General features: G+C 42.4%; 2 long non-coding RNA genes across 2 annotated transcripts; both read left to right on the top strand.

Moving 5' to 3' along the window:
* The first annotated feature begins 11716 nt into the window (after window positions 1-11716).
* LOC139029338 (uncharacterized) lies at window positions 11717-12386 on the top strand. Its single transcript, XR_011481651.1, has 4 exons — window positions 11717-11787; window positions 11874-11935; window positions 12019-12105; window positions 12194-12386. It is a non-coding gene; the product is annotated as an uncharacterized lncRNA (long non-coding RNA).
* A 902-nt stretch (window positions 12387-13288) lies between these two features.
* On the top strand, window positions 13289-13775 carry LOC139029263 (uncharacterized). Its single transcript, XR_011481553.1, has 3 exons — window positions 13289-13418; window positions 13513-13624; window positions 13719-13775. It is a non-coding gene; the product is annotated as an uncharacterized lncRNA (long non-coding RNA).
* The last annotated feature ends 13047 nt before the right edge of the window (window positions 13776-26822 follow it).

The following is a 26822-nucleotide window of genomic DNA, read 5'->3' as shown; positions in this document are numbered from 1 at the left end:
CTAGTGGTGAATGTACCCTAACAATTAAACTATTGGTGACAATCTCAATTGCTTGGATATCATCGTTTAATTCAATTTAGTAAGTTAACTTGTTGAACATACATAATTAAGTTCTTCCAAATAAATGAGACATTTTAAACTTTGCAATAGTAACCTAGATGAACCAACTTCACAGGTTAATTAAAGTTTAATTCCCAGATATCCTATCCAGGTATGATTAATCAGTATCATTTGCTTTTGCAAATTCATTCACGTCCAACTCCCACAGTACTGGTACAGTACTGATAGTTCATTAACGTCTATAAATAGATTAAAATCGTCTTTGCAGCTTCCAACATATTCCAAAACCGAACTTTGGAAAATTAGGGAAAACATTTTTCCTTTCAAATGTTCTAATAATGTGCAGGCTATCAGAGGGGGAAGTCCCCACTCGCCCGCTAATTAGTGAACCTCCACCCATGAATGGATTGATCTCTGACCTCAGCCGCGATACCAACCCTAATTATGCCATTAGCGGAAAAACAGCAGACATGGCGAACAACTCTCTCAAAAATCAACCAGTCTAGACCTGATGTCTTGCCATCTGAGATTGGAAAAAAACTTATGACGATGAACTCGCACAAACTCTTCAACAAAATCGTCTTCTTCAGGAACAAAATCGCCTTCTACAGGAAGCCAAAACTAAATACGATGATGTCCACGCCAAACTAGATAAATCTGATGAGTTATCTACAAACAGGAGCGCTCAACTTGATAACATTTGTCACACCCTGGCCTTAGTTATCTTTGTTAGGTCAGGGTGTGACATGGGGGATGTATGTGTTTTGTATTGTCTAGGGGTTGTTGTATGTTTATGGGGCAGTGTTCAGTCTTGGTGTATGTATGTCTATGGTTGCCTAGATTGGTTCTCAATTAGAGACAGCTGTCTATCGTTGTCTCTGATTGGGAACCATATTTAGGCAGCTATATTCATTAGGTAGTTTGTGAATGATTGTCTATGTGTAGTGTTTAGTGTCAGCACTATTTGTTATATAGCTTCACGTTCATTTGTTGTTTTGTATAGTTTGTCAAGTGTTCTTCGTCTTCGTTTATTTAAATATGTATTCATTTCACGCTGCGCCTTGGTCCTCCTCTCTTCAATGTTACGACGAACGTGACAGAATCACCCACCAAGATCGGACCAAGCAGCGTGAAAGAGAGGAACAGCGCGTTGTGGGAAAACGGACTTGGGAGAAGGATCTGGGCTATACAACCTGGGAGGAAATAGAGCACTGGTCGATCGATCCAGAGTGAGTGCCGGAGCCCGCCTGGGATTCAATGGAACAGTGCGAGGAGGGATACAGGAGAATGGAGGAAAGGAGACGTTATAAAGGTACGCGGCTAGCACGGAAGCCCGAGAGGCAGCCCCAATAATCTTTTGGGAGGGGGCACACGAGGAGATTGGCTGAGTCAGGTAGGAGACCTAAGCCAACTCCTCGTGCTTACCGTGGGGAGCGTGTAACTGGTCAGGCACCGTGTCATGCAGAGATGCGCACGGTGTCTCCAGTGCGCTATTCTAGCCCGGTGCGCTCTATTCCAGCTCCTCGCATTGGCCGGGCTAGAATGGGCATCCAGCCAGGTAGGAGAGTGCCGGCTCAGCGCTCCTGGTCTCCAGTGTACCTACTTGGAACAGGATATCCTTCGCCGGATCTGCGTACTGCGTACAGCCCGGTGCGTCCTGTGCCAGCGCCCTGCATTTGCAGGGTAAGTAGAAACATCCAGCCAGGACAGGTTGTGTCAGCTCTACACTCCAGACCTCCATTACGCATCCATAGCCCAGTACGTCCTGTGCCTGCTCCCCGCACTCGCCCTGAAGTGCGTGTCCCCAGCCCAGTACCACCAGTGCCTACACCACGCACCAGGCTTCCAGTGCGTCTCCAGAGCCCTGTTCCTCCTCCCCGCACTAGCCTTGAGGTGCGTGTCCCCAGCCCGGTACCACCAGTTCCGGCACCACGCACCAGGCCCACTGTGCGCCTCCAGGGTCCAGTATGCCCTGTTCCTCCTCCCCGCACTAGCCTTGAGGTGAGTGTCCCCAGCCCGGTACCACCAGTTCCGGCACCACGCACCAGGCCTACTGTGCGCCTCAGCAGGCCAGAATCTGCTGTCTGCCCTGCGCTGCCCGTCTGCCCAGCGCCGCCTGCGCTGCCCGTCTGCCCAGCGCCGTCTGAGCTGCCCGTCTGCCCAGCGCCGTCTGAGCTGCCCGTCTGCCCAGCGCCGTCTGAGCTGCCCGTCTGTCCTGAGCCTTCAAAGCCGCCCGTCTGGGGGATGTATGTGTTTTGTATTGTCTAGTTTTTTTTTTGTATGTTTATGGGTTTTTTGTATGTTTATGGGGCAGTGTTCAGTCTAGGTGTATGTATGTCTATGGTTGCCTAGATTGGTTCTCAATTAGAGACAGCTGTCTATCGTTGTCTCTGATTGGGAACCATATTTAGGCAGCCATATTCATTAGGTAGTTTGTGGGTGATTGTCTATGTGTAGTGTTTAGTGTCAGCACTATTTGTTATATAGCTTCACGTTCGTTTGTTGTTTTGTATAGTTTGTCAAGTGTTCTTCGTCTTCGTTTATTTAAATATGTATTCATTTCACGCTGCGCCTTGGTCCTCCTCTCTTCAATGTTACAACGAACGTGACAACATTCATGCAATTTTGTTGAACGTTTCTCAAAGTAACACGGTTCTACTCAAAATGCAGCAGACCAAAGACTATCAGTTAATGAACACAATAACTAAGTTGGATGACAGATCAGCAGAACTCATTGAAGTCGCTGACCAAATAAATGATGAGAGAAATCAGGTGATGAAGATGGAAATATTGATTTCTAAGCAAGCGGAGGAAATCTTATCAATGAATCTCTTGCTCCGTACTCTAGACCTTTATCTGCAAACCATGACAGATAAGGCCGAAAGGAGCAAGTGCGACACTCATTTGTCCAAAATCAGTACTCTCAGCACTCAAGTGAACTCTGCAATGCAGCAGAATACCACCATTAGGTACCATCTTGGGGAAGTCCAGAATGGTCATGCTCTGCAGCGTGACTACCAATCCAAGCAACCGGAGCCCTGTACTCAAAGGAGTAAAGACGATAGGTTTCAGACTTTGCCTCCCTCATGTGTCCCTCAGTCTTTTCCTCTTGTCCATTTGGCACTGAGTAATATGGTGCCTCTTGGCCAACAAAGCCATAGCTTGGCTTCTCCTCTTGGCCTTCCAATTTCCAATTTCCCCACAGGATGAAGCCAACCCTCTCCGTCCGCTTGCCGCAGAATAACTTGACAAACTCGTCAAGAATTTCCCCACCTTTGACCCCGTTCCAGGTCAGCCAAACAATACTGAAACGTTCCTATCTGACATAGAGGACGCATTGGATGGCTACCTGAACGCTATGGGTTATGACAGGGTTTACCTGTTGAAGCGAATGTCAAATAGACACGTGACGAGGTTCAGTTGTCTACAACAGCAAAACGTGCTAAAAGAAGACCATGCTAAACTTGCCACAGCTTTGAAATTAGAATGCAGTGGTTCTGCGACTCACAAACACGATAGCTCACTGGCTAACACCGTCAAAAAAGCTTGGAACGAACACCCACAAGCTTACTATCATAGGCTTTGTTCAGCTTACTTTAGCCTACTCACTGAAACAGGAATGGAAGAGCTGTTACCATTCAAACAAATGTTTCTGTCAAACATGTATCTCACCTTCAGTACCTACTTGCAGCCCATGTTGTCTTGCCTATCTTACAATTCAGAGAGCTTGCAAGCACAGATTTTGAGGCATCAAAAGCTCACAATGCTAGGAGCCCTGACCACTCAGTTTTGAAGTTTGACCGGGAGCACTCACTCCAGTTAGAGGGTGCATTATCAGGTATTGGAGCATTGAGAGATGACGCACAACAACAGTTTCTACCACGAAACCACGATTCCAATTCTGGTCAAAATAACTGTAAAGTACGTCACCATCAAAACGACTACCGCTACAATCGACCTGTTTGCTACGTTCCTGCATCCAACCCCAAAAAAGTGTCAGAGCACAAGGGTAACAAAGGGTTAACCTTTTCTCAATATAGGGGGTGCTGTTTCAACATTAGCATTTATCGTCTCCAAATTAAACTGCCTCATACTCAATTCTTGCTCGTACAATATGCATATTATAGTTATTATTGGATAGAAAACACTCTCTAGTTTCTATAGCCATTTGAATTATGTCTCTGAGTGAAACAGAACTCATTCTACAGCACTTTTCCTGATATGGAGTGAGATTTCAGACATTTTGGCCTCTGGTCCCAGGTCAGTTTTAAAGTCCCTGTAAATCCTATGAGGATACAAAMACTGCCCATGCCTTCCTCTAGATGTCAGTAAGAGGTGACAATTTGAATGGAGTCGATTGCGCAATCAGGGCCAGTATAAAACAGAAAAGACCGGATGTACCGTTCTTTTCCTGCTGCGCCTCACGCAAGATGGACGTCGGACTCTCTCTCTTTCCAAGCGTTGGTTTAGCCACTTATATATCGCCGGTCATGTTTTTACTCGTTATAGGTGTTAAAAACATCATAAGGTAGTTAATTTAAACCGTTTTATAGCAATTTATATCCGTTTAGTGCGATTTTGAGGCATTGCTTTGTGATGCACATTGAAGCACCGGGCACGTTTCGGGGTCCCGGTCGAACGTTAGTGGGCATTTCGACGGACAAGAGGACAGCTTTCGACCAAAAGAAGATTAGACCCAAGAAAGGATACATTGCCCAAGATACTGATGGAAGAACAGCTCACAGTAAGAACTATTTATGATGATAAATCGCTGTTCTGTAGAAAAATTTTAAACGCATATGTCGCCATTTTGTTATGTGTAGCTTCGCTTGGCGGACCCGGTATTGCACAGTAAGGATAATTTTACAAATGTAAGTCAGCGATTGCATTAATAAGAACTAATTTGTCTTTCGATTCCTGTCAACCCTGTATTTTTTAGTCAAGTTTATGATTAGCTATCGATTAGACTAGATCACTCTCAAATATAGCGCCCGACATTTTCAGGGCAGTTTTGCTAGTATTCTCATTGTATAACCACGTTTTTTTGTGGCTAAATATGCACATTTTCGAACAAACTCTATATGTATTTTGTAATATGATGTTACAGGAGTGTCATCGGAAGAATTCTGAGAAGGTTAGTGAAAAAATTAATATATTTTGGTGATCATAACGTTATCGCTCCCCTTGCCTTTGATTCATGCTGGGGTAACGTTTGCACATTGTATGCTAATATAACGTTTTTGTGTTTTTCGCTGTAAAACGCTTAGAAAATCTGAAATATTGTCTGAATTCACAAGATCTGTGTCTTTCCATTGCTATGCTTTGTCTATTTTTATGAATGTTTATGATGAGTAAATTGGTAATACACGTTGCTCTCTGTATTTATTCTAGTCGAGTTGTGATGGTGGGTGCAATTGTAAACTTGATTTTTTCTACCTGAAATATGCAAATTTTTCTAAAAAAACTATCCTATAAATAATATGTTTCTCAGACTGTCATCTGATGAGGTTTTTTCTTGGTTAGTGGCTATCAATATCTTTATTTGGCCGAATTGGTGATAGCTACTGGTGGAGAGAAAAAATGGTGGACAAAGAAAAATGGTGTCTTTTGCTAACGTGGTTAGCTAATAGATTTACATATTGTGTCTTCCCTGTAAAACATTTTAAAAATCAGAAATGATTGCTGGATTCACAAGAAGTGGATCTTTCATCTGGTATCTTGGACTTGTGATTGAATGATATTTAGATGCTACTATTTACTTGTGACGCTATGCTAGCTATGCTATTCAGCTTTTTTACTGGTGGGGGGTGCTCCCGGATCCGGGTTTCTGACTCGTTAGAAGTTAAAGGACGATCAAAACGTAGACCAATGTTCTCTAGAAGTTCCACTACGTGAAGAACTAAAGTGAGAAGAATGTGAGTAAAGGATTAAAGATAAGTCACAAGAACTAGATGGGGATTTACCGGACACCAGGTCTACAGGAATTAACACCCATAGCAAGGACGTTGAAATTCTAATTTCTCCCGCCCTCACTTGAAACCCTATCCAGGGCCCGCTTGATCAAGAAACAAGCCCACAGGCTTTGTCTATAGACTCTGATACAAAGGTTGTGAAGAAAAAGGTCAAAAGCTTTGTTAAAGCTAAGCCCAATCAAAACCCAAAAAGTCGATCTGCTTCCACCTTGAACAGAAATGGCACATCACGTCGTTGCGAACGACCACTCCACTTTGTGGGGAATATGTCCACCAAACGCAACTCTAAACGGTCATACCAGGAAACAGTCCTGGAGGACTGCTTAACTTGTCATGTGCTAATTGATTCGGGCGCGACAATATCGCTCATCTCTCAAACATTGTTCGATGATCTCAAAAGGGCTTTAAAAGTGGAACGATGTGACACTACACTTTCACTCAGTTTCAATCAGACTACCTCGCCTCTCACATTGAGAGTCATGCTGAAACTACACTTCCAGGACGTATCGCTCGTTCACCCTGTGTATGTTACCAGCCTCAAATCTGTACCCCTGCTACTCGGAGCAGACTTGATGGTTCGATTACTCCCACTGATGGCTTCTCCACTGACCACACTGTCTGTCTTCCCCTAATGTTATCTACAACGCAGTCATTCACGAGGGGTGTCTGTTGAAAGCACCCCTTTGGAAAAATATGTTTCGAAACCTCTTGGTGCAGAATCCGATCCAAAGAGATATTATGATATCTCGACACATTCCATCAGCAAACCTGATTGACCATTCTTTTCATGATTTCGAGCCAGCTGTCTCTGTGAATGAGCAACTTCCCTCCTCCTTGCAGTTGTGCATTACGGTAGTTAAGATGAACTTCTCTTGCCCGTCGGACACTTCCACAAGCACTGTGGACGTCTCAGAAAGAAAAACATTGTTGTGCAGACTGTACTCTGCTTCCGATGATACACCTTTCACTTTGTGGGGGACTGTCACCCCTTACAATGGCACTAATGGCGTCAGTCCAGCAACTGACCCGGTGACACTTTGTGATATCACAGACAGATATCCTCATCTCAGATCGCAGGTATTGAAGAGGTTGCCACACGCAGACGCAGTGGTGACTGACAGGCCTCGACAGCCACTGAGCGTTTTGAAGCACAAACACCAGGAGATTTGGTTGAAAGGTTACAGCCATTCTCATAACAACGGCGGCCCCTGACAACTCGTACTTAGGGCGACCTTTTAGTTTTGTGCCTCCGATACCACACCACCGCTGGTGGGGGCCCAGACACAAAAGGGGGAATAGTAGCCAGCACCCATGATGAGCCTCATCGAGGCCGGTGGGGGGCGAGACTACAATGCAACACCGTACGAGGCCGCCAGAGCAGAATACAAATCTAGTTTAATAATTCCCTGTGAGAACAGTGAGGAGCAGACAGGCGCCTAGAAGGGGATAATCTTAGAAACACATCTAAGAGATTACTGAGGTGTACCACACTGGTCGTAAAAAGAGTCCTTCTACCAAAACCTGCGGGCTCTCCTTTCACTGCAGCCGAGGTGAGTAAACATTTAAACGTGTTAACCTCGCAGGCTGCAGGCCCAGACGGGCATCCAGCTCGCGGTCCTCAGAGCAGTGCGCAGACCAGCTGGCTGGTTGGTTTACGGACATATTCAACCAATCCTTATCCCAGTCTGCTGTTCCCACATGCTTCAAGAAGGCCACCATTGTTCCTGTTCCCAAGAAGCTAAGGTAACTGAGCTAAAACGCCTACCGCCCGTAGCACTCACTTCCGTCATCATGAAGTGCTTTGAGAGACTAGTCAGGACGGCAATCACACCTCACACCTACCTGACACCCTAGACCCACTCCAATTTGCTTACCGACCCAATAGGTCCCAGACGACGCAATCGCAACCACACTGCACACTGCCCTAACCCATCTGGACAAGAGGAATACCTATGTGAGAATGCTGTTAATCGACTACAGCTCAGCATTTAACACCATAGTACCCTCCAAACTCGTCATCAAGCTCGAGCACCTGGGTCTCGACCCCACCCTGTGCAAGGCTGGTACTGGATTTCCTGACGGGCGCCCCAAGGTGGTGAGGGTAGGTAACACCATCTCACCACCCGCTGATCTCAACACTGGGGCACCACAAGGGGTGCATTCTGAGCCCTCTCCTGTACTCCCTGTTCACCCACGATGCGTGGCCATGCACGCCTCCAACTCAATCATCAAGTTTGCGGACGACACTACAGTGGTAGGCTTGATTACCAACAACGACGAGACGGCCTACAGGGAGAGGTGAGGCCCCTCGGAGTGTGGTGTCAGGAAAATAACCTCACACTCAACGTCAACAAAACAAAGGAGATGATTGTGGACTTCAGGAAACAGCAGAGGGAGCACCCCCCTATCCACATCGACGGGACAGTAGTGGAGAGGGTAGTAAGTTTTAAGTTCCTCGGCGTACACATCACGGACAAACTGAATTGGTCCACCCACACAGACAGCGTTGTGAAGAAGGCGCAGCAGCGCCTCTTCAACCTCAGGAGGCTGAAGAAATTCGGCTTGTCACCAAAAGCACTCACAAACTTCTACCGATGCACAATCGGAGGCATCCTGTCGGGCTGTATCACCGCTGGTATGGCAACTGCTCCGCCACAACCGTAAGGCTCTCCAGAGGGTAGTGAGGTCTGCACAACGCATCACCGGGGCAAACTACCTGCCCTCCAGGACTCCTCACAAACCCGATGTCACAGGAAAGCCATAAAGATCATCAAGGACAACAACCACCCGAGCCACTGCCTGTTCACCCCGCTATACATCCAGAAGCGAGGTCAGTACAGGTGCATCAAAGCAGGGACCGAGAGACTGAAAAACAGCTTCTATCTCAAGGCCATCAGACTGTTAAACAGCCACCACTAACATTTAGTGGCTGCTGCCAACATACTGACTCAACTCCAGCCACTTTAATAATGGGAATTGATGGAAATTTATGTAAAAATGTATCACTAGCCACTTTAAACAATGCCACTTAATATAATGTTTACATACCCTACATTACTCATCTCATATGTATATACTGTACTCTATACCATCTTCCGCATCTTGCCTTTGCCGTTCTGTACCATCACTCATTCATATATCTTTATGTACATATTCTTTATCCCTTTACACTTGTGTGTATAAGGTAGTAGTTGTGGAACTGTTAGGTTAGATTACTCGTTGGTTATTACTGCATTGTCGGAACTAGAAGCACAAGCATTTCGCTACACTAGCATTAACATCTGCTAACCATGTGTATGTGACAAATAACATTTCCAGTGGACTTCCACCTCAAACAAATGGCAACAATAGTAAATCCTTGCCATGTGTAGGTTCAACTACAATACAACTAGTAAAATGCTCTAATCATGTGTTCCTGTAGGATAATATTTCAGAATAAATCGGTAGGATAACTGGTCCCCTTGAGTACCAGTACCAATGCCAGCAACAGTCAGTCCAGCTACAATCAGTAAGAAGGTTAGAGACCTAACCAATTAAATTACCCTTGACAACAGCGACATAGTAGTTAGGAGTCACTCAGAGTGCAACACGGGGAAGGGAATCTCCAGAGCACTCTTCCAATGGTTAACACACATGACACAAATAAATAGAACCCTCCAATCAGGAGGAAAGCTATTAGAAGCCATGAACCATGATCACACCGTGTACGACTGGTCCAGTGCTTATAGAGTACTTCCATTGTGAGGTTAGCTCCTCCATGGATAACATAGCTATGAAATAGACTTCTTCATACCTATCGCCACTACAATAGTGGAAGACGCAGTGACTCGTAATAAAACCATTACAGACTAACTCAACAACAATTCTGACTGACATTGACATTGGCATTGAACTGAAAATTACCTGATTACCTCAGACTCATTCTGAACAAGTTGTAGTCTGCCAGGATACTTGGTTTTCTTCCCTTGACATGCTTGCTTGTGTAAGCATAAACGCACATGTACAATGGAACATCCAATACGGATTTAGGCTAGGATCACTTAAGGGTTCGAGCAAAATACCAGCCTTAGTAAAGTTGAACATTTACTTTGAGGCCTTAGACTCTACAGCTACAGTACTCACCAGTTTTCTTCCCAGAAGCCCATGCAGTGGTTCCTCCTTTAAAAGTTGCATCATACTGCGGCACACCCTGCGTGCTGCTGCAGCATTCTGTGGCACGTCATTTAATTCTCAGCCATTTTTTCTGTTACTGCAAGTTATTGCTAGTTTGACCACCAGAGGACATCTTTGAGAAGCATTTGATAGTATTCTGTATTGGCATTACCAGAGTTTTTTTTTTTTTTTTGTAATAACACAGTATTTGGGATTGATTTTAAGAATTTGTCTTAATTCATTTGATTAATATTATGGTGTTTCCATTCAGAGAAAAATTCTCAGTTTGTAAATTCAGACCGTTTCGCTCTCGGAGCGCACACCGGACGTTCGGCCGAGGAGTAGGATTGATTTGAGCGTTCTGGCCTTGCAACAGCAGTCAAGCTTGCCGTCGTTTTGAAATAATCGCGAAAACACAGGCCTTATTCTAGTGCATTTTTCACCCTGCCAGTTCCTATTAGCTGGAGCACAGTGGCACCAACTCACCTTCCGAACGTTATGTTCCCAGCTTATTATTCAACGTCACAATGCCTGCTTCGCTATTGTTGGCAATGAGACCTGGGGCCTGTTGCACAAAAGTAGAATTAAGACATCCGGGATAAATGACTCAGCTGAGCTCAATGAAGCCAAAACATGTGCGTCCAGGCTTAATTGGTTGCACAAAGACCAAGCCAGGATGAGCAGACACGGATTCATTAAGCCAGGTGAAACCAATCCTGGATAGGTGCGCGCTCACGGCTCACTCAAATAGACCCCGCCACAGATCACAGATTAACTGATTTACCATGGCAACTAGAGCCGCGTACTTTTCMCCGTCGGAAGCACAAATCCTCATGGAGGCATACGAGGAGGTAAAAGATATAATTAAGAAGAAAGGCAACACCGCCACAGTGATAAAGCAAAGAGAAAAAGCGTGGCAAAGTATTGCAGACCGCCTGAATGCGTAAGTAGTGCACAATTACACACTCACCGCTCCGCTGAAACATCACAATTACAATTCAAATATTTAATTCACATCTCCAAAAATGCAGTTGTACTGTAATTATGAAACGGTTAAATGTTTTATTGAAATGCACTGCAGATATGAGTGAAATTGTGTAAAGTAACTCCATCACACTGTATAAAGCTATGATACATTTTTTGATATTTTTACTGAAAACAAGACAAAAATACCAAGTAATTTTTTGCAGTGTGACTCCATTAAATGTGTGTGTGTGTGTGTGTGTTGTGTTGTGTGTGTTGTGTGTGTGTGTGTGTGTGTGTGTGTGTAGATTAAACATGAACGGGCCAAACGGACATTGGCAGCAGGTCAAAATCAAATACAAGAACATTCTGCAGAATGGTATGGTCCCTGACTAATATTTAACAAAGCACAAGCATAATATGTACCCAGAAGGTGCCTGCTCACACATTGTCTGTACTGTTTTAGCAGTGAAAAAGAATACCCACAGACAAGCACGGGTGGTGGGTCACCAAAGGCTGACCTTACCCCAGCAGAGACATGGCCTTGGAGCTAAATAAAGGCAGGCCCGTCTAGAGGGGATCCCTGGGGGGAAAGAGACGAGCATAGGTTCCTCCCAAGATGCCACCCGCTTCATTCAAGGTATGTCCTTCCATCTCTACATGGATACAACCAATTCATATGAATCAATTTGGACTGTCTGACTTGGTTTACCTATTGCCTTGCAGTGTCTGGCAGCACTGTGTTCCTGTTAGGGCCACCAGCACAAGCCCCAGACGATGCTGATCCAGTGAGTACTCCATCAAAGGCATACTGTAGGCCTGGCATGTCTTTGTCTACTAGCTTCAATATGAATCCGATTAAATGTGATAGGGTGAAGGCCCCAGTGCAGCAGCAACAGCACATGATGGAGACGATGATGAGGAGGAGACCATCTCTCTGGATTCCAGAAGGCATGAGGTATCATGTTAAGACTGTGAAAGTACTATTTACTCTTACAATGGTGAGGAGTCCTCATCAAAATCAAAAAATCTAATTTCTTTTACAGGACCCAGATGCTATACAGTGGGAAAACAGCCTGGCAACATAGTGCGTATTAATAAAAGGACACCACATCCTGCCAAATTCCAGCTGCGCTAATTGTATTGTGTTCACAGAGCTCACAAGCTATCAGAAAGTTGTATGGCAACCACCTCCGGCGCCAAATAGAACTGGCAGACAAGACATTCAGTACAAGAAGAAAAAGATGGAAAATCTTGCACTGGAGTCCGAAATAAAAAGAGGACAATTAGGAAACTGGACCTTAAATAAAAAAAACTTGAGAGGGAGGTGAGATATGCCTTCAATGTACACTGTATGCTAACTGTAACACAAATGTATTAATCATTATTTCTTTCCTCCCCCAGCTCCAAGAAGATGACACAGCTCAAAATAAAAATGAGTATATTCTCGTAAAGTCAAGTGAGCCATGACATATGAGCTCTTATTGTGAGCACACAGGACGGTGGCATCTTTCTAAGTTTTTTTTATTTTCCCAGCAATCAGTACAACCAAGTCATCGTTATAAGGCATCGCCCTCTTTTGCCACCCCCCCAGCACCAGGTGTGGCCACTAGCCTATATGAAGGCCCAAAATTGTGTGTTCCTTTCTGCTCTGACAATGGCATGCCCATTCGTGCGAGATGTGGTGGATGAAGAAGCACTTTGCTGAGGAGAGCCTTCAGGCGAGAAAGGGTCTTCAGGGACCGGTTGGACCCACTGGCCTTCCCTGATGACCATCTATATGAAAGATACAGGTTTTCTGCAGATGGCATCAGGTATCTATGCAGACTACTGGGTCCCAGGATTAAGCACCGCACTGCACGGAGCCATGCACTGAGTGTGGAGCAAATGGTTTGTGTGCCTTGCGCTTTTTTGCTAGTGGAGCCTTCCTGTACTCAGTGGGGGATGCAGAACAGCTGAACAAGGCCACAATTTGCCGCACAATAAGGAGTGTGTGTCTGGCTATCAAAGCATTAGCAGATGTCTTCATCTCCTTCCCTGGCCACAGAAGACTCTGTGACATCAAAGAGGAGTTCTATAGGATTGCAGTAAGAGGATCTACAAATTACAGGACAACTGTTAACACATAGTAGGATACTCATTACTTTGTGTGACAGGTTTCCCAATGTCATTGGTGCAGTGGACTGCACACACATAAGGATAAAAGCCCCCTCAGGTGCCCATGAGGCCGATTTTGTGAATAGGAAATCCTTTCACAGCATTAATGTTCAGGTGAACATAACTTTTTGATATTGTCATTACGAACACTCTGCATTGCCAGTGATGTGCATTGATTGGTGTAATATTCCTCATCTTATGATTTCAGATGGTCTGCAATGCTGACTGTGTGATCAGCAATGTTGTGGCAAAATGGCCTGGCTCAGTCCATGACTCCAGAATCTTTCGGGACTCTGAAATCTATCAGTGCCTATCACAAGGTAAGCCACACAACCCCTATTTATAACCATCATGGCTGTGTCAAGAATATCACTGTGTTTATGAGGTAGTAATGATGAGATTTTGTGTTGACAGGTGAATTCTCTGGTGTGTTGCTGGAGACAGGGGGTATGGCTGCCAGCCTTTCTCCTGACACCTTTCACAGACCCCCAGGAAGCACAGCAGGCTACAACCATGCCCATGCCAGGACCAGGGCCAGAGTTGAAATGACCTTTGGCCTCCTGAAGGCACGCTTTCACTGCCTTCACAAATTAAGGGTCAGCCCTGTTAGGGCATGTGATATTACTGTGGCTTGTGCTGTCCTCCACAATGTGGCCTGCCTGAGGAAGGAGAGGGCCCCAGAGTGCCACCAGCCATGGACTGGACAATCCGGCAATCTTCCCTGATGACGACAGTGGTCGGCTGCTGAGGGACCAATATGTGTGAATTATTTTAGTTAGTATGTGTGCTTTCAATTTTGGTTAAATATGTCCTGCGGTGGCAGAGTAATTTGAGTTTTTTTGGGTTCGTTTTTTTGACGAATTTGGCCTCTTATGATGTTTGTGCGGTATACTGTGTGTAATACAAGGCTGCAGGGAGGCTACTGCATCCATTCATTGTCTGTTCAGTTGATGTGTATGGATTTGTCCTGCATTTATTTTAGTGGGCAGACTGCAGGGTGTGTTATATACAGACCTTTGAATGTGTATGTATCATTTTGTATAATATGCTTGGATTCTGTGCTTTCCATCTTGTAGAGTCACTGTGACTTCAGTTTCGAAAGGAGCTGATGGTTTACCTGCTTTGTTTTGTCCTTATTCAATAAAGGAACATAATGTTACACATTGTGTGTTTTATATTCATATGGAATGTGTATTTGTTTATATGACAGAGTACTAGGGCCACACTGAAGAAAAAGGATAAAGTCATAAATTTATGAGGCTGGTTCTTTCTGCAGAAAAGCTACATATTGTTTTACAGTTTTGATACTTATGACAATGTGATACTTAATATTCTGGCACATCAGCATGTCTTTGTTTATGAAACCATACTGAAGTACAATTTCACGAAATGCCCCACATCTGTCATTTTAACAACTGTCCTCCTTTAAAACAACTGGTTACAATATTATGACTTGTGTTTTTTTCCCCTCTGTGGCCCTAATATTCTATCATTTATATATAGCCTTATAGTCTATGGGAAACTGTAAATTATCTAATGATAGCAACATCATCTAAAAATCATTTTTATCCAAAATCATTGAAATTAATGATCACAAACGTTTAAATAATAACAGTGGGTCTAGTTATATGTGATAACAATGTATAGTGAGCAGTGAAATAACTATTGGTTTCCATTTGTGGTGACTGCTGACTGACATTAGGGATGAGATTAAATAGATCCTGGAATTTAGCCTGGTCTGGAGCAGGCTAGCTCCACAGAATAAATCTCCATGGTAATTTATACCATAACATATCCTCCTGCCCCCTATCCATCTTTAGTGCAACCGGATTACGGATCAATTGAGCCAGGATCACCAAGATATCCTGGCTTAATCCCTTATCCTAGTTTTGTGCAACAGGCCCCTGCTCACATTGTTTTATAGTTAAAATGTAAACAACAAAATGTAAACAACAAAAATAATATTGGAACTCTGCGGTCTTCACATTGTTTCCTATGGGGGAAATATAGGCATGTCTGTCCATTTTGCCAAATATCTCGCAATGTGTATATTTAAAAAAAAATAAAGTCGGGTTTAACCGGTGTGAAATGGCTAGCTAGTTAGCGGGGTGCGCGCTGATAACGTTTCAATCGGTGACGTCAATCGCTCTGAGACCTTGAAGAAGAGCCGTGGCTTTTGTGGAACAATGGGTAACGATGCTTTGAGGGTGGATGTTGTCTATGTGTGCAAAGGGTCCCTGGTTTGAGCCCAGGTAGGGGCGAGGAAAGGGACAGAAGCAAAACTGTTACACGGGCACCATTTTAATCAGGAGAATATCCTCTTTGTAATTATGTAAGTCTGGGCAGCGAGCTCGTTTGTTATCGATCGCTTGACCAGAAATAGTCAACGTTTTTATTTTTTCCCTACTTTTTCATTACAAAGACATAAGCACAGTTGACAGTTGCGGATGTTTACTTTCTACACAAGTTGTTTTTTTCCAGTTTTGTCAGATAAACAGATTGTAGTGGTAAAATAAAAAGGGATACTTTTTTCTATGGAATTCTAAGCATCACTCCAGTCAAAACAGGCTCTGCTAACGTTCAATTCCATTACCATAAAAGTGTTAAACAAATCAAAACATATTTTATATTTGAGATTCTTCAAATTAGCCACCCTTTGCCTTGATGACAGCTTTGCACACTCTTTGCATTCTCTCAACCAGCTTTATGAGGTAGTCACCAGGAATGCATTTCAATTAACAGGTCTGCCAAGCTAATTTGTGGAATTTCTTTCCTCCTTAATGCATTTGAGATAATCAGTTGTGTTGTGACAAGATAGGGGTGGTATACAGAAGATAACCCTATTTGGTAAAATACCAAGTCCATATTATGGCAAGAACAGCTCAAATAAGAAAAGAGAAATGACAGCGGATCATTACCTTAAGGCATGAAGGTCAGTCAATACGGAACATTTCAAGATCTTTGAACGTTTCATCAAGTGCTGGCTCTCATGAGGACTGCCACAGGAAAGGAAGAACCAGAGTTACCTCTGAGGCCGAGGTTAAGTTCATTAGAGTTACCAGCCTCAGAAATTGCAGCCCAAATAAATGTGTCACAGAGTTCAGACCTGCTTGGGCCAAGAAAGACGTCTTATGGAAATTAGACCGGTGGAAATCTGTCCTTTGGTCTGATGAGTCCAAATTTGAGATTTTTGTTTCCAACCACCGTGTCTTTGTGAGACGCAGAGTAGGTAAACGGATGATCTCTGCATCTGTGGTTCCCATCGTGAAGCATGGAGGAGGAGGTGTGATGGTGAGGGGGTGCTTTGCTGGTGATACTGTCTGTGATTTATTTAGAATTCAAGGCACACTTTACCAGCATGGCTACCACAGCATACTGCAGCGATACCCCATCCTATCTGGTTTGCGCTTAGTGGGACTATGCCCCAACACACCTCCAAGCTGTGTAAGGGCTATTTGACCAAGAAGAAGAGTGATGGAGTACTGCATCAGATGACTTGGCTTGCACAATCACCCAACCTCAACCCAATTGAGATGGTTTGGGATGAGTTGGACTGCAGAGTGAAGGAAAAGCAGCCAACAAGTGCTCAGCATATATTGGAACTCCTTCAAGACTGTTGTAAAAGCATTCCAGGTGAAGCTGGTTGAATGCCAAGAGTGTGCAAAGCTGTCATCAAGTCAAATGGTGGCTACTTTGAATAATCTAAAATCCCAAAAATATGATTTTTTTTGACTTTTTTTGGTTACTTCATATGTGTTATTTCATAGTTTTGATGTCTTCTCTATTATTCTACAGTGTAGAAAACAGTAAAAATAAGAAAAACCCTTGAATGAGTAGGTGTGTCCAAACTTTTAACTGGTAATATGTAGTAAAAATATATATTTACCAAAAAAAAACTGATTTATAGATGGGGGATTGGAAATGATGCAGACAATTAGATCTTTAATATTATAGCTGATCTACCCCCCTAAAACATCTATATTAATATTTATACCCCTTTCACACCAATAACCAGGGTTTTACCCTGTATATTTGAAGTGGGTTTAAACCGTGTCTGACCCATTCATACTAAACCTGCGACACAGGCAGTAAGCATGCAGGGCCGTTCATGGAAAAGACCGGTTCAGCACACTAGTAGTGCTGTTGCGCTTGGACATTACTGACTATGGGTCAGTGAATACAGATCGACCCATACAGACCAACGGCTAACCCATGTTTTACATGTGTTGTTAGTTAGGCCCTAATTCCATCTTGATTGTTTGTGTTTTGAATATTGTGGAAGAAAGAATGATTTGAATATTGTGGAAGAAAGAATGGTTATCTGACCTGTTTGTGTGTATCACAGATCTGTGCATCAGCCAGGTTATAAACTATAAAAAGGGCAGGCTAGTCCTCGGGCAAGTTGTTGGGAATCCCTGCTGTAATGAATCATCTGTTGGCTCACATTAACCTCCCTTTAGGACAAGGGGATCAGACTCCCTCCCTAGGAAAATCAAGTCCTGCCTCATCTGTTGGTCAGTGTGATTGCATTGTTTAATGACATCTTCAAACAATTGTTCTGTAGAGTATCTTATAATGTTGTGACGAATGCCCTTTTGTTTGAATGTTAGTGCTTGTATCAAGTCCCTCTGACCATACAACTGAAAATATAAAAATTGAGATGCTGAAGATGAAGATCAAGATGGAGGCGGGACTTCCTCCGCAAAACTGTTTACCAGTTGTCTGTTAAGATAATGTTGGTAGTCTGTTTCCATATTTGCCTGCGTTTCTGCCAACCCAATTTGTCGTTAAAGAGGAGAAGTTGGCTTGTATCACAGACAATCAATGATAATGACCGTCTGTTTGCTGAAATTAGCCTGAATATTCTCTTTATTTCTCCCTTTACTGTAGGACAAGGGGGTCAGACTCTCTCCTGCCTCTTCTTATTTGCATTGTTTAATGGCATCTTTACATTTTTGTTGTAAAGTAATGGACAGAGAACTTTCACATACAATGAGAGTGATAGTAATGATGATGATATAGATGATAGCTACAAGTTTGACTCTTGATCTGTGTCTAAACCGTATTAGCTGTTAAATCATTTCTCTGACATTGCTGCCTCAGACAGGGTTTAAGAAGTCTTCCTAAGTGTATTGGTTTTGTTAGGCAAGTATGACTCTGTGTACGCGACATGAACACAGCTAGTCATGAATGTGTCATTTCACATCACAAAAGGGGCAGGCCCAGGTACACAAACGCATTCATTCATGATCCAATTTTGGCAGAAATGTGCTGCCTGTGTAGACTACTGCCTGATTTGTAACATGCTGTTAGAAATTATGTAAAATGAATTTGAGTTTCCTTGCATTAACTTAGGGATCGGTGTCCCTTCCACAGGACGGTTGAGCTAGCATAGGCTAATGTGATTAACATGAGGTTGTAAGTAACAAGAACATTTACCAGGACATAGACATATCTGATATGGGCAGAAAGCTTAAATTCTTGTTAATTTAACTGCACTGTTAATTTACTGGAGCTATTACAGGGAAAAAATACCATGCTATTATTTGAGGAGAGTGCATAGTTGTGAACTTCAACATTTATTAATAAACCAGTTAGGCACATTTGGGCAGTCTTGATACAACATTTTGAACAGAAATGCAATGGTTCATTGAATTAGTCTAAAACTTCGCACATACACTGCTGCCATGTAGTTGCCAAAATCTAAATTGCACATAACCTGGAATATTACATTTTGGCCTTTCTCTTGCATTTCAAAGATGATGATACAACAAAAATGTTTGTTTTATCTTTTACCAGATCTAATGTGTCATATTCTCCTACATTAATTCCACAAACTTCAAAGTGTTTCCTTTCAAATGGTATCAAAAATATGCATACGCTTGCTTCAGGTCCTGAGCTACAGGCAGTTAGATTTAGGTATGTCATTTTAGGCGAAACTTGAGAAAATGGGTCCCTCCCGACCAATCCCCACATTCTTCATGTTGGAAATATTGTCTCAATGTCCAACCTTTTGATGTTACAGTACTGAAAAGTCTCTCTCTGTTGTAACAAAGGGATTTTTAACTTCCATTTCTGCAGAGTGGGAAAGAGAGTTCCTGCAAGGTATTTATAAAACTTGCCAACTTCCCCCTCTTGCTCTCTGGTGGAAGGAGGGGGCTCTCTCTCTGATCCTCACCCAGGAGGGAAAGTCAAAAAAAACAAATGCTTCCCTTTCACTTTTTCCTGTTCTGTCACCGAGTTTGGTTCCTGACCCTCCCTCTATTCCTTAGTAATACTAGACCCTCCCCCCTCCTCGCTCTCTGGCACCTTTTCACTCTCCAGCTCCTTCTTTCTCTCCTTCTCCTCTCTCTCATGCTCTGTCCTAGAGTTTGTCTCCTGTCTCTCCAATTCCTTCTCTCTTTCTCTCTGCTCTTTAGAGCTGGGGCCATGATGGCGTTTGATGTGGTTCTTCAGACTGATGTGAATTAAACACTTCTCACAGTGACGGCACTTTAAAGGCCATTTCCCTTTGTGGAGGCGCATGTGGGACTTGAGGAGGCTCTTCTGGATGAAAGATGTTTGGCACACTTGGCAAGAGTAGGACTTCTGCCCAGTGTGGACCAACATTTGTGTCTTCAATGTAGTAAAATGATGCAACTCTGTGCCACAGTCATGAAAAGTGTACCTTGGCCCCCGATAGCTTCAAAAGTGCCTATTCCTTCATTCATGTAATTTAGTCTCTCCGAGCAGTCAGGGCACTAATATGGACACCTCACCTGGATGGCTCTCCTCATGTGCCAGTTTGTCTAACTTGGTCTTGAAAGGCTGGAGGCAGAACTTACAGGGATAAACATGGTATTGGTGGTGGAGACGTCTCAAACTCTACACCCATTTCAGTACTACAACAGTGACCACAGTCTACACAGCGGTGTGGCTTGATCTTGTGCTCACAAACGTGACGTTTCCCCTTGTTGTACCTTGTATGAACAATGAATGTGCCACAGTCTGGGCAGAGGGGGAGATGGTTTGTTGTGAGAGTGGTGTAGTTCGTCAGGGTTACGTGGGTTGTCAGAACAATACCCCATTACAACATCCTATTAAATGTCTTCCTCATCCGACAGCACCCACTCATCTGAACTATCCTCCTCTAGATTCTCTTCATCCTCCTCTTGCCCCTCTCCATCCTCTCCTTTCTTATTAGTCAGTGCAGGGTCATTGTCGTCAACAGACTCGTCACTCAAATAGACAGTCGTCTCAAAAACCAGGGTTGGAGTGTCATCATTTTTGCTGCAGAAGATGTGATCAGTTTCAGTGGAAGAAACTCTGCCTGTAGGTTGCTACAGAAATGCTACTTGGCGATGATTTTTAACTTGCTTGTATTTGCATTCATATATAATGCATATTGCGTTCATAATATTTTTTTACATGAGTGAGTGGAAAATGTACCTCATGAGCAAAGGATGTGCCAGTCGATGCTGTGGTTGTTGATGGGGACAGAGTTCCATCAAGATAGGGTGTATAATCTGGTGGTCCTCTGGAGTCCTTCACAGACATGCTTGAGCTCTTATCTTTCTTTTCAGAGCTGATGGCACTGGTGGTGGTGGGTGAGGACGAATAGGGCTCATGTCCAGAAAGTAACAGGTTGAGATATCCTTGTGGAGCATCCTCATTTGGATGGCTGTGAATGAAATAGCAACAACACGATCATCAATTTACATTCTTAATGAAGAGTGTTTTAAAATGCATGGCTGTCTTTTGAAATGCACATTTTATTAACCTCTCTAGGGTAGGTGGGACGCTAGCAGAGCACGAAATTCAAAAATACTAAATTCAAATATTTAACATTCTTGAAAATATATGTGTTATACATCAAAATAATGCTTAACTTCTTGTTAATCCAGCCTCTGTGTCAGATTTCAAAAAGGCTTTACGGCGAAAGCAAACCATGCGATTATCTGAGGACAGCGCCCTGCATACAAACACATGAAAATCATATTTCAACCAGGCAGGTGCGCCACAAAAGTCAGAAATAGCGATATAATTAATGCCTTACCTTTGAAGATCTTCTTCTGTTGGCACTCAAATGTCCCAGAAACATCACAAATGGTCCTTTTGTTCGATAATGTCCTTCTTTCTGTCCCAAAAATGTCCATTTATTTGGCGCGTTTGATTCAGAAATACACCGGTTTCAACTCGCCCAACATGCCTACAAAGTATCGAATAAGTTACCTGTAATGTTGGTCCAAACATTTCAAACAACGTTCCTAATCCAACCTCAGGTACCTTAAAACGTAAATAATCGATCAAATTTAAGACGGAATAAACAGTTTCTAATACCGGATAAAAACAACGTGAAACACGCTCCAGTTCACGGGCACCAAAACAGTAGAGTCCAGCTGGAGTGACAGTTACAATGAATAGCACTACTTCTTCATTTCTCAAAAGAAAAACATCGAACAATTTCTAAAGACTGTTGACATCTAGTGGAAGCCATAGTAACTGCAACCAGGTTCCAAATAATAAGGGAGTCCCATAGAAAACCATTGGAAAATCCTATGACCTCAAGTATTTTCTCCTATGACCTCAATTTACCACCTGGGGGCGCAAATTAATTACTTAAAAATCATACAATGTGATTTTCTGGATTTTTGTTTTAGATTCCATCTCTCACAGTTGAAGTGTACCTATGATAAAAATTACAGACATCTACATGCTTTGTAAGTAGGAAAACCTGCAAAATTGGCAGTGTATCAAATACTTGTTCTCCCCACTGTATATCAAATACTTGATATACAGAACAAGTATTTGATACACTGCCGATTTTGCAGGTTTTCCTACTTACAAAGCATGTAGAGGTCTGTAATTTTTATAGCATAGTTTTGTTTGATAAAATAATTTTTTTATATCCTAACATGATCCATGTTGTATACAGCGTTTTGCATTATATATGTATATATATATAGACCTGAGGCATACCATGTATTAGCATAGCCTATGTGTATGTGATGTTGGCTATTGGTTAACATATTTCATTATAGTGAATTATTGTGTTCCCAATATTCTATATAATATATGTTTATAGATATGTGTTGTGTATTTGATGTATTGATGCAAGGCTCATCCGTAAAAATATTGATGCAGGGCTCACTCCCTGCTAAAATAAAGGTTCAATAAAATAAGTAATAGTAAACTTTTTAAATTCTCAATAGAGGTAGAGACTCGGATGACCTCTGGGAGCCAACTCCAAAGAGACCACAATTAAGTCCTCCATCCCTCACTCATTCAAACGTAGGAACTGGTTCCTCCAGTCTGACCCATGCTGCTATCTCTGGCTCCACACCCACCCCCGCCTGACCAATATACATAACTGCAGACCTGAATGTGCCTCAGTGCCAAAAGAGGTAGACGTCATTGTACTCTGTGCCTCAAGACATCTCCCATCCCCTGTACTACTTGCACTGTTACCCTCTGCTTCACAGCAGAAAGAGACTGCTATGGGACTTGGCATCAGCAGCACAATCTTGTGTAGAGGACAGTGGGTGCTCTAAATCCTCTAATTGTCGACAGTGTGTAAATATTTTTTTCACTTTGTGTGTGGTTTGTGCACTTATGACATTAGATCAGTGTTTGCTGCTAATTTGGCCCTTATTTTAGTTAAATAGTTCACATCTGTGTTGTGAGGCATTGGATCAGCGTTCTCGTCTCGTGTTAGTACCTTTTATGTAGGGAAGCTACATTGTTTGTTTTATCTTTTACCAGATCTATTGTGTTATTATCCTAAATTCATTTCACATCTCCACAAACTTCAAAGTGTTTCCTTTGAAATAGTATCAAGAATATGCATATCCTTGCTTCAGGTCCTGAACTACAGGCAGTTAGATTTGGGTGTGTCATTTATGTGGAAATTGAGATGAAGGGTCATATCCAGAAGGGTTTTTTAAGCATGTCCCAGTTTAGGTCAACCAACAGGAAAAAGTCAGACTTAGTGTAGGGTACAGGCCGTTTCTGATGGTGGACGATAACACCCAGCAACAGTCAACAAAGAGATATTTGAAAACTTAATGTCTAAAACCAGCAAATCAAATTGTTTGGGGGCCGACTTGGTGGAGACAACAGAGCACTTTGACACATTCACACACTCCCCCGCTGAAAGATCAACCACAAAATGTCGGCACCATTATAACAGGTTGTAATTAAGCCCTTGTCTCCAGCATGGGAACAGAAGAGGAATGCCTGGTGCAGTAGTCTCAGGTTGGACTACTCCAAATCATCTCGGTTCTGACAAACACACCCACACAAACGCAAGCTTTGGAGGTCCATCAATCCATTTAAATACATCTCACACCCTACAGTAAACTGTGGATCATGAAATAACCTTCACAAAACAGCAGAATGTTAATAACCTATTTATTGGCACTTTATGTAGTGTCCTGTAATACTTAGTTTGAAATGAGACACCATCAGTCATTCATATTGCGTGAAGCTGTACTTAATTTAAAGTCTGATCCCTTTGGGGCGGCAGGTAGCCTAGTGGTTAGAGTGTTGGGCCAGTAACCAAAAGGTTACTGGATCAAATCCCTGAGCTGACATGGTAATTATCTGACCTTTTGCCTCTGAACAAGGCAGTTAACCCACTGTTCCCCGGTAGGCCGTCATTGTAAATAAGAATTTGTTCTTAACTTATTTGCCTAGTTAAATAAGGTTTAAATAAAATGTACTAAATGTTGTCATTTATAACACAAACATAAATGTCTTATCATATGACACTGTACTTACTATGAAGTCTGACGCCTTTAGTCATTCATAACACATCATTTACTTAATACCCATCCCGGATCCGGGATCCTCCTCATCAAAAAAGCTGACTAGCATAGCCTAGCCTAACGGGACAGGGATATCATATAATATAATTTTCATGAAATCACAAGTCCAATACAGCAAATGAAAGATAAACATCTTGTGAATCCAGCCATCATTTCCAATTTTTAAAATGTTTTACAGCGAAAACACAATATGTATTTCTATTAGCTAACCACAATAGCCAAACACACAACCGCATACTTTCACCATGTTTCCACCGCATAGGTAGCTTTCACAAAACCGACACAATAGAGATAAAATTAGTCACTAACCAAGAAACAACTTCATCAGATGACAGTCTTATAACATGTTATACAATACATTTATGTTTTGTTCGAAAATGTGCTTATTTGAGGTATAAATCATAGTTTTACATTGCAGCCACAATCACAAATAGCACCAAAGCAGCCAGAATAATTACAGAGAGCAACGTGAAATACATAAATACTCATCATAAAACATTTATGAAAAATACATGGTGTACAGCAAATGAAAGATAAACATCTTGTGAATCCAGCCAATATTTCCGATTTTTTAAGTGTTTTACAGCGAAAACACAATATATATTTCTATTAGCTCACTACAGTAGCCAAACACACAACGCAATTTACTCCCCGCAAAAAATAGCTTGCACAAACCGACAAAATAGAGATAAAATTAATCACTAACCTTGAACAAATTCATCAGATGACAGTCTTATAACATCATGTTATACAATACAATTTTGTTTTGTTCGAAAATGTGCATATTTAGAGCTACAAATCCTGATTATACATTGTGAATACGTAGCATCGATTCACCAGAATCTCCGGAGATATTTTGGACACTCACCTAATCTGACCAAAGAACTCATCATAAACTTTACATAAAAATACTTGTTGATGGCAAATGAAAGATACACTGGTTCTTAATGCAACCGCTGTGTTAGATTTTTTAAAATAACTTTACCATAACATACAGCTTGCGTTATTGCGAGACAGCGCTCACCAAAACGTCGGAGAATAGGACTCAACATTTTACACAGAAATACGAAATAACATCATAAATGTTTTCTTACTTTTGCTGAGCTTCCATCAGAATGTTGTACAAGGAGTCCTTGGTCCAGAATAAATCTTTGTTTGGTTTTAGAATGTCCATTTCTTCTGTCAAATTCGCGCCACAATGCTAGCCAAGGTTGCTAACATTCCCATCCTCTCTTGACGCAAAGAATGGAAAACTCCAAATGTCCCAGTAAACGTTGAATAAACTGATAAAACTCGGTTGAAAAAACCTACTTTATGATGTTWTTATCATATGTATCAAATAAAATCAGAGCCGGAGATATTCGCCATGTAAACCGAACGCTTTTCAGAAGACAATGTCGAGCTCCGCCGCGCGCCTTGGAAGACAAAAGAATATTCCGGACCTGTCACTCCAAAAGCTCTTGTTCGGCCTCAGATCAAGCTAGACACCCCATTCCACCTTCCACTGCCGGTTGACATCTAGTGGAAGGCGTATGAAGTGCATGCATATCGATAAATAAAAGCCAGTTGAATAGGCAGGCCCTGAAACAGAGCCTCGTTTTCAGATTTTTCACTTCCTGTATGGAAGTTTGCTGCAAAATGAGTTCTGTTTTACTCACAGATATAATTCAAACAGTTTTAGAAACTTGAGAGTGTTTTCCATCCAATAGTAATAATAATATGCATATTGTATGATCTAGAAAAGAGTACGAGGCCGTTTCATTTGGGCACGATTTCTTCCAAAGTGAATACAGCGCCCCCCTATTGACAAGAAGTTTAATGATGTAAACACAAATGTATTAACACTTGGGGAATTATCACCAACAGCTAAAACAAATCAACATGACACTATATACCCGGCCTCCCGGGTGGCGCAGTGGTCTAGAGCCCTGCATCGCAGTGCTAGCTGCGCCACCAGAGTCTCTGGGTTCACGCCCAGGCTCTGTCGCAGCCGGCCGCAACCGGGAGGTCCGTGGGGCGACGCACAATTGGCATAGCGTCGTCCGGGTTAGGGAGGGTTTGGCCGGTAGGAGATATCCTTGTCTCACTATGTAAAATGTAATAAAATGTATGCACTCTACTGTAAGTCGCTCTGGATAAGAGCGTCTGCTAAATGACTAAAATGTAAAAAAAATGTATATATACATTTAATTTTATTTGTACATTTTTAAAACAATACATTACATTTCAAAAAATTCTAGCAATGAAATTACATTGAACAGGGCAGTGAATTGTGTAGCTTGTCCCTGAGCTGGCAGACAAATGGTTATTGTCTCTCTTCCTGCTGGAGGTAATGCATATCGGTTCCAACCTTAAAAGTAAAAATAAAGAAAGTTAGCAGGTCTGTTGGGAAATGCTTTGTCACACCATCTGGATAAGGGCATTTCTAAATCTTTCCATTTAGAAATTCTAAATGGGAAGATTGGAAACCATTCAATTTGTATTATTACAGTACCAGTCAAAAGTTTGTACACATCTACTCAGTCAAGGGTTTTTCTTTATTTTGACTATTTTCTACATTGCAGAATAATTGTAAATGAGAATTTGTTCTTAACTGACTAGCCTAGTTAAATAAATGTAAAATAAAATGAGGAATGCTTCTCCAACAGTCTTGAGTACTTGTTGGCTGCTGTTCCTTGACTCTGCAGTCCAACTCATCCCAAACCATCTCAAT

Source organism: Salvelinus sp. IW2-2015, linkage group LG19 (genome assembly GCF_002910315.2).
Source record: "Salvelinus sp. IW2-2015 linkage group LG19, ASM291031v2, whole genome shotgun sequence".
In the NCBI taxonomy this organism is placed as follows: domain Eukaryota; kingdom Metazoa; phylum Chordata; class Actinopteri; order Salmoniformes; family Salmonidae; genus Salvelinus; species Salvelinus sp. IW2-2015.
This window is presented reverse-complemented; position numbering and strand designations above follow the sequence as displayed.